Consider the following 13,413-nt stretch of genomic DNA (forward strand, 5'->3'; position numbering starts at 1 on the left):
CTAATCATTGGTCCACTAGATATGATGAAGTCGTCTACAGGTCGTAACGTTTGTGACACAACAATTGCGCGAATACCCCTACTCAACACTACAGCGGCGCACTAGTTCACACCCCACTCCCCATATTTTAAAGGGCCCTTAACCACTCCATGTTCAAATACGAGAGAGTAGTATCTTTCTCGCCTTCACACCATTCCTACACTCGCTATCTCTTCTTCGCCACTTATTTTTTTTATAAAACAGCTCCACAATATCAGTACTAACTATAAAAATTCTGCGTTTTTTCGCCTACCTGCTGTTATCTGCAGCTGTGTGATATGAAACGGACTAATCAAAGTGAAATCAGTTGACCGCGTATGACAGCAATGTGAGCTAAAGAAAAAATGGCTAGGTGGATGCATGCAGCGTTTTTAGGCAAACCATGGTGGGAGACGACTGATATTCGTCGTACGTCTACACCAATCGAGAGTTTCAACCACAATTCCGTCAGATTAACCTCTTTTCGCGACGCAAATCGCTCCGAAAAAACCAAAAACGCCAGGGGATTGCGCGCTTGTTTTTTCTAAATGTTGTTTTTGTAATTAAAAGGTTGATTGGGGACCCTTTAATGAGCACTGCGCAACGGGCCCGAAATGAGTAAAGGTGGATGCTTGGTGGCGGACGTTCGCCTCTTCCTAGATCGTTCGCCCCGATTGAAATGTGCCACGCTACCCCCCATCACCAGTCACGTTTAAAGCTGTTTTCCAACCGTTAGGCGGCGTCACGTCGGTGACGCTATCGCAGCCGCAATCGCCGCCGACGCCTCACGATGTAAACCCGGCCGCGTCATCACCCTTGCATTTCTCGCGGGTTCTCGTGAGGTGGTCACGTGGTTTTTAACGGGGGGGATAATTTATGCTGTATTTCATACGTTTTGCCGCTTTGCCTAGAGAGTCGCTACCGCTGGACGGTTTTCACGGAAAACGAATTTGCGTACAGGTTCGTCTCGGCTCGGCGAGACCTTTTGTATTTGTGATGTGTACGATAATTGATTGATATGTGGGGTTTAACGTCCCAAAACCAGCATATGATTATGAGAGACGCCGTAGTGGAGGGCTCCGGTAATTTAGACCACCTGGGGTTCTTTGTGATGTGTATATTCAGATATATATATATAATCTCGCTGTTTTAAGTAAACATCATCCTCGATTCCTGTTTGTTTTTTGTTTGTTTGTTTGTTCTAATGAAATATCATATATATGAAAGCTTCCTGATGCGGAGCTTCATCTCGTAGAACTGTGTGCTGAGATATGGGTGCACGTTAAAGAACCCCAGGTGGTCAAAATTTCCGCAGTCCTCCAATACGGCGTCTCTCATAATCATATGGTGGTTTTGGGACGTTAAACCCCACAAATCAATCATGCCGAGCTTCATCGTCCAACATCCGCGTTAATCCTTCGGTTGGTCTCCGAAGAATGCACAAGCAGATAGGACGACACAGAACTGTTCCGACTCGATCCTCTCTAATCCTAGAAAGAGAGAGAAGACGGGAGGGAGGGAGGGACGGATGGAGGGCGTAATCTCTTTCACACTTTCCTTGGTTTCATTGTTCGTTGGTTTCATCGGTGTGTGCATAAGCAGCGTAACAAGGAAAACCACATCCTGATCAATTCCCCCTTCTTTCGCTCATTCATAGCGATGGTCTCGTACTGGCAGATTTCACACCTTTAGCTGCGAGGGTTTATCGGTCAGCTGCCTGCTCTCTAAAAAGATCGTGTATTACGTACGAATGCTGACTGGCACAAAGAAAAGTGTTTCCCACTCGCCATCGTGGATACGAGCGGCGCTGGCGAACACTCCCAAGTTTACCTGCACAGAAATACCCGGTAAATTACATAGTAGAGTAATCGCTGCCGTAGCTTCGTTGGTAGAGCATCGGACACGTTATCTTAGCCCTGTAAGTTCAGGGCCCCTTGCGGCATTGTTGCTTTTTGTGCGCTTTAATTATTTTTCATTAATGCCATAATTACCAGAATACCGTAAAACACTACAAAAAATGTCCCGTATACATTCCTTAGCTTCCTTGTCTGTTGATTAGTTTTATCAAGTTGTCTTATGTAGCGGGAAAGTTGCGTTTTGACTGTTCGCTCTGAGAGGGGGGGGGGGGGTTGCTATGTAATACCCATACGGTTCCTGGCGCTGCATCTGTTCTTTAAAAAATAGCGACGTAAAGGGACAGTGAGAAACGTCCCGAAATTAGGGACACACACAAGTTCATCGGGGTGTGTCAATCATTCCGGATGTTAGAATTTCCGCAAAACCTTAGTCTGCCAGCTTGCTCAGTTACACAAGACACATTGACAGGACGGGCTGGCCGCGCTTGAGAGTAGCCCTTTGAATTTAGGGAGCACTCCCAAGTGTGGATCGAATAGCCACTCCTACTAAGAGGTTAAGGGCTTGAGTCCTTTGCCCAGCACGATCGCTGGAGTGTTGCTATTCCGCAAACCCGTGCTGCAGGCGTCGAACCATGCACGATGTGGAGAGACAACGCTCACGACGTGTACAGAACATGGCGGGCCCCAATTTCGCTCGAAGAAATATGGCGCGCAATAAAAATCTCCCGGTCGCTCACCCCGGTCCTGTGAGCTGGCAACAACGGGCAGCGTCAAGTACACTAGCACGTAGCCTCAACGCGAAAGCATACAAACAAACATGGACGCTTGGTTTTAGCGTTCGCTGGCGAGCACACGGAACGAAGCCCGATTTCCCAACATGGAGTTCGAGCGGGCGGGTATTCCCATAAATAACGCCCTCCTCTCGTGAGAAAGAAAGACTCCGTGCCTTCGACGCCTCTGTCGGTCTGACGACGTGGTCTATACGAACGGTATACACTAAGGTCCAGGTACGGGATGCCACAGTTCGGCCATCTTGCATGTGTCTCTTTGCGTAAGCAGCGTCGATATAACAAAGTTACGCAACTAAGTATATACTTCCTCGTATCCGCGAAAGCTTATGGCCCCCACCCCCCCGCACTACTTAACCTCCCCCCTTTCCCTTGCCATCTGTTCTAGCGTACGTGTCTTTGCTAGCGTCTTGATCAAGACATTCCGCAAGGTACATACAAGGTGTCCTGTCGGGGCTTGTTTGGCCAAGCACGAATTGAGCGGCTGAAAGAGCCCCCCCCTCTCTTGCCTCCCCCCTTGTGCCATTGATTTAACAGGCCCACCATGTTGCCCAACGTTTTCAGTCACGCCCTCCCCCCCCTCTCCATCCACGGAAGCCCTCGGAACTATCCTTTCCACGCTTTTTCGTCCTGTTTCGATCTTAGCAGAGCTCCCCCTCCCTTTGCCCCCCTCCCTCCCGTTAATTTAACAGGTCCACCAGATTGTGCAACTCCAACCTTTCACTCCTCCCCCCCCCCCCCCAAAGCCCCGTTTTTCATCCTGCTCTAATATTTCCTGGTACCTCTCACCGCTTGCTGTTTTATTAGCGGCCCTAGACTTTTCAGCGTGTTCTCCGAAGCTGTGGCATAATAGGGCCTATTTTTCGGTCGCTCTTCAGGGTTCCCAATTTCGTTTTTGTTGTTTTCGTGGTCCGCTCGTAAACAATCAACAAGGAAGTCAGGAGGATTCGGTCCTGTCTCTTCTTTCTTCTCAATTCCTGCGTCCTTTCTTTTTTTTTTCCGGGGTGAGAAGGAAAAAAGTGATAGAAAAGAGCAATCACTGGAGTAATCATTCTTATTTAGCCGACAAGGCACTTCGCATTGAGTTTAAAGAAAGGTGGGGGGGGGGGGGGTATCAGAAGAAATTTATAGCCCAATCAGTGGGGCTGGTTGATGCACTTACACAGAAGAATGCGCCGTCAATTTGCGGAAGTAAGCGTAGCGATGCTAAAGTTGAAAGCGCGACCACGCAGAAGCACGAAATCAGTCGGTGAATTCAATCGCATAGCGGTTCCTGCAACGCAATGCATGTTTTCTTGTTTGCAGCTAGCCTCATTTGTAAACGTTAGATGCCTTCGATTTCGCAGTTGCAATAAGACTGGTCATCAATAAACCGAAGGTTGTTATACGCGTATTTCAGTAACCAACATAGGTGCACGCAGGATTCCCCATCACAGAAAGAGGGGCGAGGAGGCGACGTTTAATCACAACTTCCCCCACCCCCTCTCCCATTTTGTTGAGCCCAATGGGTGAAAAATGACAAACGAAACGATGGCGTCCTTCTCACAATAGCCTGTCCTGGGTCCCTGGCTTTACGTAAGTGACCCGTCACGGTGGCCACGGTGACACGTGATGGTGGTCTATAGTGACTCGGCTACTGACCTCAGAGGTCGCGCGTTCGACCCCGGCCAGGACAGTCGCGTTTCGACGAAGGCCTATAGCTTCCCGTGTGCGATGTCAATGCACGTTTACGATCATCAGATGGTCCAAAATTTCTGGAGCCCTCCTCCAGGGCGTCTCTTGTAATCATATCGTGGTGTCGATGGTGCGTATAATACGCCAGATGTTATTCTGCGCCTTACCTGGTTTTCACACTACCTCCGCGATCGTACCAACCTTTGACCAAGCGACGATGACGTCACAAGTTCTCGCGACTTGTCATGTCAAGATGATGTCATAACGACGTCACGTATGACGTCATTGCGTAATTACGCTTTGTATGATGCTTACGGTCAGTTTTTCACGCTTGATGCGGCATCTAAGGCTTCATCGCTAATAATCAACATATGAACACGAATAGTGAGCCACACACACGTAATTCGAGTAACCAACTTGCGGTCGTAATTCACTGACGTCATACATCCCGTGAGTCACTGTAGGGATTCAGTAGCACGAAAGAAAAGCGCATGTTGGTCAAGAATGACTTGTCATTTCCTCCACGTGTAACCTTCAGATTGAATCAAGTGAGCAGGTCCATATTTATTCACTTTCCTTCGTACAGCATGGCAGCTACGAGAGGGCATGGCAGCATGGCAGCTACGAGAGTTTGCCCGGAAGCGGCTCCTTCTTGCCCGGCACCCAGCCTGTGTTTGCGTAGATCGTGTAGGCCCCGTTTGACCAACGTTTGCGGTCTCTGTACGGCCCGACCGGAACTCAGCACCTGACCGCGTATATTTGTCCAATTATACGTAAAGTGTGCGCGTTACGAGAAAGTGCGTCCTTGAGGAAGAGGCGAGTGTGCTCTTACTCGACAGCCAAGCCCTCCAAAAGGCGACCTTCATCTTAACCTTCGATAGAGCAGCAACTCCTGCCGTAGTGTTTATACGACGCCAGGGGGAAATGGCTGCGACGTTCTTTCGTTAATCACTATGTGTGTGTTCGACACTATGTGTGAAACATTAGGCGTTAACCTTTTAAATGCCGCACTATGAAGCAATAGGAAAAAAACTAATATTTATGTTGATAATTTGCATTGGCCTTCTAAATTACCTATGATCAAAAATACAGCCACATTCACAATGACTAAGCATGTTTTTTTGCATGTTCCATTTTTGGAACATTGGCATTTCTCATATGCAAAACACACAGTTTCTCTGGAACAACTTTTATTGACTTTTCAGCCGGGTTTCCTTATTCAGCATAACTGAAGAATAATATTTAGCGTCATACAATGTCTCTGAAAAGTATATATATTTATAACAAGACTTTATGAAAATTTCTTCTTTCATACTAGTAGCTGTACTACAGTGAGCAAATCCCAAACCGTGGTAAGCGGCAAAGCATTTCTTGTGCAGCCGCTTTTTGCACTGCTGGCACTGATTCGTTCTATTCTTTTTGCATTCCGCGCACCTTCCCTGAGTCGTTGAGATGATGTAGTGGCCATCAGTTTTTCTGTCCTCATGTCTCAAATGAACCCGGGGTCCAGGTCTTACAGTGAGTTTCTGCTTGAGCTGCAGCAAGGACATGGTGACGTCCCGCCGAAAGGCGATGTGCGTCATGGCGGCATCACTACTCTTGTGAAGCTCGCAGTAGAGGAGCTATCCTGTGAAGACAGCCATGTTCAAACCATTTCTGGCTCCTCAGTCTCGGTCGATAGCTTCCGAGGAGGCGGTCCATCACATCTACTCCGCCCCTGCCCTCATTGTATTTTCTGATCAATTATGGTTGAGGAATGTCCATCTTTTTGTTTGAGCGTCGTGAGGAGTGTTTCGCACTTCCAACAGGCTCGTGGCTGAGGTGGTTAGAAGAAACTGTGACGACTGCATTGTCATTCCACCTGCATGCGCAGACTGCCCCGTCACACTTCTAGTGAAAAGATGCTCTTTCTTCCTTTTCGATGTTTTTCAAGCTCTTCAGTGGACAACCACCGGTTCTTGTATCTCGCACAGTCCCTGTCGCTCGAATCCCCTGGTCAGCCAGTTTCGTCAAGAGGCCGTGCGAAGTGAAAAAGTTGTCAAAGTAGACTTCGTGATGTTCAGGCGCTCCCAGGACAGATACTATATTGCTAAAAACCCTGATCCCGAGAGGTGTCTTGTCGTCCTTCTCGTTCCTCCCAAAATATATTTCCATCGCATAGGGGTACCCATTCGAAGAGCACATCATCCATATGTTGTACCCAAATCGAATTGGTTTACCGCAAATAAACATTTTGCACGAGTGGTGCTCATAATAGGGCACCATTGACTCGTCGATGCTGAGGCTTTCATTGAACACTCCAAACTGGCGGAAACATTTGGAGATTTCGTTGTAAAACGGCTGAAGTTTGCCCATTTTTTCGCCTGCTTTCAACTGAGTGTTGTCAAGAACATGAAAGAACCTTTTCAGCTGCCGGAACCTATTGCGGGCCATCACTGTCGCGACTGTAGGCACACAAAGATCTTCTGCAGTGCTCCAATACGAGTCCTCAGACGGAACGGAGTGGTACCCACTGAAAAGTAAGAGGCCTAAAAACTGACCTATGTCCGCTCCTGTGACGTCCACCTCCTCCCCCTTTTGGAGTGCGTATCTTGCAGTTAGTTCAGCCAGTGAACCAAGATACTCTGGAGAAATAAATTTGCTGAACAACATAAATGGGTTCATGTTTGCAAGATCAGAAAATGCCTCTAGCAACAACGGAGGACTCTCGCTGGAACTGTTTTGTCAAACGTGGCATGTCCACCCCATACTGGTGTATGGGAACGCTTCGGAGCATTTGTTTTCCGAGCGTTCGTTGAAGCTTTGCGTCCTTTTTCCAGCAGCGAATTGCCGCCCCGATGGTTTCTTTCGTCGTGGCTCAGGACTCGAACATGCAGAAAGCGAATCAACGTCTTCATCGCTGCACTGCATAACTTCAACATGGCCACAAACATCATCGGGAACAACTTCAGAAAAGTCGTTTTCGTTCACGTGCTCCTCGTCAGTTATATTGCCATCTCCAACCAACGGCAATTGGCATACAGACGCACCTTCGCGTTCGTCATCAGGAAGGCTGAACAAAAGGTCAATTGCTGCCTCTAAAGTGAGGAAGCGTTGTGCCATGACCCACAACGAAAGTTATTGCGGTGTATAGCACAGTACTACAAAAATAAAACCAGCTGCAAGGTAGGTTTCTACTTACATTCACAGGGATTGATGCAGCTAGGCACTGTAGTTCAATGCTGCTCTTTCCACGTGTCTGGCAAACTCAAAATGACGACCAGGAAAGCTTATGTTCATGTGTCTGCCAAGCGCCGTACAGCGGGCGCCATCGAAAAGGCAAAAAAAGGAAAAGAAGGAGGCGAAACGCTCGTGCGCGTCTACGCTGCGTTCGACACTGTGAAACGCCAATGTTCCAAAAAAGGAACATCCGCACAAAACTCTCAAGCTGAAAGCTAGATTGTCTTTGTTATTATTTTTATTGTATTGCCGCGCAACCCCGAGCTATTTGCCGATATTTCAGTTCTATTTTGCTCACTGCAACGTTACGTTTTCCTGCGGAATAATGCAACAAACATCTGGTGGTCAAGGAGCGCAAAATATGCCTGTTTTTAAAAATTTATTTAATGATTTTTCATAGGTTCATAATAGAAATTAAAACTGCTACGTTTTTCACAAGCATCAATGAGTATGCGTAAACATAAAATTTTCATATGCAATATATTGGAGAGGAAATAAAAAATTAGGTTTCGTATGTTCCAATTTTGGAACATTGGCAAGTAAAAGGTTAAACACTGCGTGGCGAAGTATGTGAGTGAGTGCTACAGAAGGACATCCCGTTCGTTGTCTTGAGAGCTGGTGAAAGCTGCTGGGAAGTGTGAATGGCTTTCACCTGTGCACGGAGCGGAGGTACTGCTGTTGCTGGAAGTGATGTGTCACGAGGGTGGACTCAAGGTAACACGTGTGAGCGTCACTTTATGCGTAATAACGCGGTATAGACGTTTAGAATTCGTGTTTGCGTGTTTGGACTTCTCGCCATTGTGCTATCTATAGGGACATTTATTGATTAGCGCCCCGCCGCGGTGGTCTAGTGGCTAAGGTACTCGGCTGCTGACCCGCAGGTCACGGGTTCGAATCCCAGCTGCGGCGGCTGCATTTCCGATGGAGGTGGAAATGTTGTAGGCCCGCGAGCTCAGATTTGGGTGCACGTTAAAGAACCCCAGGTGGTCGAAATTCCCGGAGCCCTCCACTACGGCGTCTCTCATAATCATATGGTGGTTTCGGGACGTTAAACCCCACATATCAATCAAATCAAATTTATTGATTAGCGGAACGGAATTGGTCGTCACGTATGCAACGCGTTCATAGAAGAGAAAAAGACGTTTCACTGAGGAAGGTAGCTTTGCAGAGAGTCTCACATATAACTCACACTAAATACAATCTACGCCGGTTTTGTGTTTGATCGACTGTAGCAGAAGTATACTACTTTAAGCATTCTCAAGGCACAACGTGCACGTGGGCCTCCGGACTATAGGTGATTGAACTGAGCAAAGCAAGTGCGGTAGGCGCGAAAAGTTTCGTTGTTGATAATGCTGCATACTCTCCAAAAGATTGTTTGTACTAAACATCAAACAAAAATCGTTGCAAATAACGTATGAAGAGTGTCAGCCATTAAGTATACATACCTGCTATATACGACAACCACTTCGAGCTCCGTTGCCAGTTCCTAGTTGGAATGTTATGCGTGCACTATTTCCATTCACACACAAAAAAGCGCTTTCTTCTGGAATTCTTCCTTCAAGTACAGCGGAATCGTGCTGACATGATCCAGCTTCCTGCGCTTTTTTTCCCTTCGTTTTTCGCGATAGTGTGCTTTATTTTCCTTTTCTTTGCTGGGCCAGCTAGCAATCTATGGGGTTAATGTATTTCCACACTCTTAACGAGATCTAATTTTCACCTTCGATGTAACAATACGACTCCAGAATGTACAGACTCCGCCACGTCTGTGTAGAGGGCGCGAGCAGCCGCTTTTTGTAGAGTGCCTCGATGCGCGCGCCCCCGCGCGGGCATCAAGGCACCCTACTTTTTGCTCTGCGGGGCGACACCTTGAGGCAGTTCTGGGTTCTGACGTGGTCAGCCTCACTACTACGCCGCACGTGCTCCTCGTCGCTTTATGTACTATTGCACAAGACCAACGACTCCGCTACGTCGTGTTACCTGCAGGCAGTGGTGCCCAAATAATCTGTTATGTGGAGAACAATGGGTCGACATTCAGCAAACTCTTCGTATTCAGTTCCTGGCGGAGTACGTGAATTTACGTACATACATTCATTTGAATATTATATTTGACTTATTATATATCACGATGATGATGAAACAAGCTATATTTGGGTATGTTGTGAAAATGCATATATGTACACGCGCTTATGTATGTAGTATGTATGTGCATATGTGAATAGTTATATGTATAAATAATTGTGTATATATGTGTTTATTGCTCAATATGCTCTTCTAAGCTGCTTTTATGTACTCCGATATGGACCGATCACTAGCCAATGTAGGCTAACGGTCCAGATATCTTGTAATCTTTTCTTTGGTTTGTAATAAAAATCAGATTGATTGATTGATTGAAAAAATAAAAAAAGCGATTTCTCGGGTGACAGGTTTTTGTTTTCCTGTTTACCACGAACATCGTATCAAGTTTCTCATATTGTTGTTGTATTAAACTTTGTGACCGCAGTGTGTTGCTTATCGCTGTTTTTTCTGCTGACACCATAATTCAGTGTTGTTTGGTCAGGGTATTCAGTGTTTTCTGTCCTCCTGCACTGCCATATATACAAACTTTGTATTTGTAAGCCCATGTTCTCGGAGAACATGGGCTTCGTCAAGTTGCTTTCTATAGTGAATTTTACTTCAATATGCCTCAAACATGTATGGAGGCATAATTGTTTGAAGTAAATAAACTAAACTCAGAAATTGGATTCTTTTGTACCTATATTTTTTTCTGCTGAAACCTACTATCGTAATCACCCGTACAAAGCCTGCATTTTTAGGGGTAATCTGTCCGTCGAAGGTGACTAGTTTCCTTGAAAGAGCAGCAATTACTCACGAAACTGACGTGGCGTTTCCATCCTCTTGATTGATGTTCCTTTTTTTTTCTTCCTGTTTTGTTTGCAGGCACCAGGAGTCAGCGAGCGTGGGGACCGCCGCCACATCAACCCCGATATCTGGAGCGATTACCGTATACTCCACGAGGCTGTAGAGGGCGCCCCTGAACCGAGACCGCAGCCCGAGGGAATGTGAGTGGAAAACGACCGCATCGTTATAGGGCCTCGATGTACCGCTTTTACGCGCGATGTACTACTACTTCGGCGCAAAAAGTTGCATCGGAGGGCACGGCTGAAAGGTGGACCTGAGTGGACCCTGTCTCTGCGGCGGCAATTAAGGCAGCTTACACCGGACGCAGGGAGGTGGTCAGGGGAGAGTGGCACCCTCAGCATGTGTATTAATTATGGACGCTATAGCAAGGCAGAGCCGTATATTTCATTCATTCATTCATTCATTTTATTGAGGTTGTTATGACTACATTTAAAGAAATTCACAACACTGATTAGACCCATAGCCATAGGCTAGTTGGTGGTCTAACGGAAGAAAGTATACAAGCAGAATAGAATTTGTACAAAAATAAATCAGAACATCAAGAAACGTTGATTTTTTTTTTCAAAAAACGAACGAAAATACAAGAAGATATCATTGCGATTTAAGGTGACGTAAATGCTTGAGAGAACGTACAGAAATGTATAATGAACACATTGTTGCACTTTGCTCATAAATAATGAAATAAACAAGTAAAGACAAAACATCAAACTATGTGTAAGGCTTAGTACATGGTCAATACTATTGTTCTACATGTTGCAGATATCTTTTGAGTGCCTTTGAAGAATAAAAAAAGTCAACCAGCTCTTGTTAGTGCACACCGATAAGGCAGCGAAGCTGCAGCCTTCCCTTCATTCGACTATACTGTATCTCTATGTTTTGAAAGCCTTTCAGATGTTTTGTATCACTGCTCTTCATTAAACGATCTTCCTTAAGCTTTGAGGTCGTAGTGTAGCCACCACGTTTTAAAACCACAAAGCATCACGTGATGGTGGTGTGACTACTAATACAGGCGCCTTTTGCTGGACTAACCGCTGTCTTCCTCCTTATCAGTGCAAGTTGTGTGCAGTGGGATCAACGCCATGTTTGTGGCACATACGCGCTTATGACATCCACCTGACGTCATACGTTACTTTTTATGACGTTACCGTGGATCCCGCGTATGAAAGCTTCAGCTACGGGAATACCTTCGCTGTTGAAAGCAGCTAGGAATGCACGTCACTTGGCCGTTTGGGTACGTCATCCAGATGCCGACAACAAACAGCGCTTGACACGGTACGGTGAAAGAACGGACTGGCAGGGCGCTCATATAAGAACGACGTCAGCGCCCTCTATGTCGTTCTATCACCCAGGAAAGAAGTGGGAGAGAGTCTTAGTGTGCTGTTGTCTATTTAAGCGAATATACCCTACACGAAAGGGGCACGGGAGGATTAAATTCGCTGGCTGCAACGACATTTGGTAAAAACATTGTAACCACAAGCAAATAGTAACAGCATCTGTTACCAACCTTCTTGAGCCCTAACTAACATTTTAAGGACTATTTACTACCTACGTTAACTGATCACTTTCGCTTTTACATTTTTATCATTACGAGCTTCTAACAACATGTTTATTAGCATGGGGATCCATTCAAGCTTTCTCAGGCGATATACTTAAGATTGGCACCCAGTCTTGCGTCTTGTATATTAGGCCATGTTGAAGTCGTGGGTTCGACCCCAGCCATGGTGGTCATATTTTTATGGAGGCGACATGCTGGATGCCAGAGTACTGTGTGATGTCAGTGCACATAAAAGAGCAGCAGATGGAGGAAATTTCCGGAGCCCTCCACGTCTCCCGTTATCACCTCGTGGTTTCGGGAGGTAAAATCCCAGTTATTATTATATTAGGGGTTCCTCCTTCACCAGTGTCGTCAAGACCTGTGCGGCCACAAAACTGCACCTCGAACAATGATGGTTGTGGTCCGATTGAGTAAAACTATTGGGAGGACTTGGCGTTTCCCTTGTGTGACTAGGTGGCGTAAAGTCTTCCTACTCCCCCCCCCCCCCGCCCTTCGCGCTCCTTGTGGTTATCGCATATGGCCACAGTCAATATATATCTAAGCGCATTGTTACTTCGACCAACGGAACCGATCATTTCTCGCACATTCGCTATGCACTCTTGGGAGTGCAGCACATCAGGCCCTCTCAACCGTGACAGCCGCAGTCGACGCCGCCAGCATAGAAGTCGACGCCGCTAGCATTCAAGGCAAACGCATTTCTCCGCGTCATGAGTTTTTTTTTTTTTTTTTCTTCTCCGTAATCAGCTGTGACAAGTGACTGCTGCTACAGAAGCCTCTATATTCAGGCGCGCACCGAAAGTGGACAGCAACCAAGAGAAAGAAAAAAAACTATAAATAAGAACTGGTAGGTGCGAAACAAGATGGGGGTGGGGTGTTAAGAAATTGAAGCACCGGGAGCGTCTCCAATAGCGTGTAGCGACAACCGTCCGAGCGGAACGGTCTTTCGCTTGGCTCAAGAGAGTTTCGAAAAGCCCGGCAACTACCGTGGTCGTCTCGGCTGGTCACCCTCGACCGTTTGGCGCTGTACAGACACTGGGGTGTTGGTGTCGGTGGCAATCGCCCGTACGTGGGTGGCTATTGCTGTTCTATGACAGTCGAATCGGACACCTGTTTGGTGCAACGTTGAGTGAATATTAGTACAAGCTGGGCCCCTGAGATAGGTGCGAGCTTAGGCCATTGTGACTCGTTGGAACAAAACGCCGCTAATGTGGAAAACATCTATATGTTAACGAAGATTGGTACTATAGTTCGAAAAACGTATAATTATAGTATCGTATACTAATATTACGGCTATGTAGCTAGATGCCTCATCAAACGTGAAAGTGGACCATCGGCATTTATGTCAGCAAGAGTGATGCGGAAAAAAAACATCGTGCGATGACGT

At 46.5% G+C, this 13,413-nt stretch overlaps 1 protein-coding gene across 1 annotated transcript in view; it reads left to right on the top strand.

Moving 5' to 3' along the window:
- Positions 1 to 13,413, top strand: part of LOC119163610 (uncharacterized) — a 154,362-nt gene that overhangs the window by 66,036 nt on the left and 74,913 nt on the right. The window contains exon 2 of the mRNA XM_037415645.2: positions 10,493 to 10,614. The gene's annotated coding sequence lies outside the window, so the exon portion shown is untranslated. The remainder of the gene's footprint in view (positions 1 to 10,492; positions 10,615 to 13,413) is intronic.

This window comes from Rhipicephalus microplus, chromosome 9 (genome assembly GCF_043290135.1).
Source record: "Rhipicephalus microplus isolate Deutch F79 chromosome 9, USDA_Rmic, whole genome shotgun sequence".
In the NCBI taxonomy this organism is placed as follows: Eukaryota; Metazoa; Arthropoda; class Arachnida; order Ixodida; family Ixodidae; genus Rhipicephalus; species Rhipicephalus microplus.